The following is a 1,034-nucleotide window of genomic DNA, read 5'->3' as shown; positions in this document are numbered from 1 at the left end:
CCTGGGACCTTCTGGTCAACCTCGTCCTGGCTACAGGGTGCAAACTAAGGGGGAGCGCTGAGTGGGGGCTGAGCACCCCATCTGAGATGAGAGTCCTCCTGTATGGATTTGAAAATCATAACCTGGGGGGTCTCCAGTCAGATTGCTCCTTCACCTAGGTGGACTTGTTAATCAATGAACTGGGTTAATTTTTTTTGCAGCTCCTCCTCTGCCCCCCTCCCCCAAGAGTCAAAGTGTAATTCAAACCCTGCTTGGTTACACTAGTGGTGTAGCTTACCAGGAAGGAGGCTCTGGCCTGGAGCACCCCCGAGGACTGTGGGGCCACTTTCCTGTCCCTCGTGTGATCCCATGGTCAGGCAGAGTATCTCTAGGTAGTGTCCTTTGGCTGCTTGGACTTGTTTGAGGGCCTGTGGACACTGTCCGGTGTGCTTTTCTCAGTGTTCCCCCTTCAGCATCCTAGTTATTAACTTCTGACCTCCACTCCTGTCCCCGTTTTCATTATTATTTGCCCCAAGGAATTAGGAGCATGGCACAAGGGGCTCCTGTTTTTAAAGGGGGAGTATAGTTTACTTGGTGGACCTAGACCCATAACTCCCATTGACATGTTACAAGTCCATTATGCCTAGAGCAGCAGATTCCCACCTCAGGGTGGCACAGTGCCCAGCAGGGAGGAGGCTGGGGCAAGCCCAGCTGTGTTAACAGGCCAGTCAGAGCCTGAGTGCTAACTCCACGCTGGGCCTAGCCTTCCCCCTCTACTGCCAGGAACCAAGCCTGTCTTCAGCCAAGGGAGGCCACCAAGTGAATGGCTCCTGCTTGCTGGGGGGTAACAGATGAAGCAACAGGGGCAAGAGTGAGTGTGGTAGGTGGATCTGGAGGGCTCTGAGGGGGCAAATAGAGCTGAGAAGGCCAGCCAGCAGTCACCTTGGGGAGTGCCACACAGTTAGAGCTGGCACTCTTCGCCACAAGTGCCTCTACCCTTTGGCTGCTGCCACCCTAAAGTCGGGATCTGCCACCCCTCCAGTGAATCAAAGGAG

Source organism: Gavialis gangeticus, unplaced genomic scaffold, assembly GCF_001723915.1.
Source record: "Gavialis gangeticus isolate Ggan-Ray unplaced genomic scaffold, GavGan_comp1, whole genome shotgun sequence".
Classification (NCBI taxonomy): Eukaryota; Metazoa; Chordata; order Crocodylia; family Gavialidae; genus Gavialis; species Gavialis gangeticus.
The sequence above is the reverse complement of the archived record's forward strand: the minus strand, read 5'-3'. Positions refer to the sequence as shown.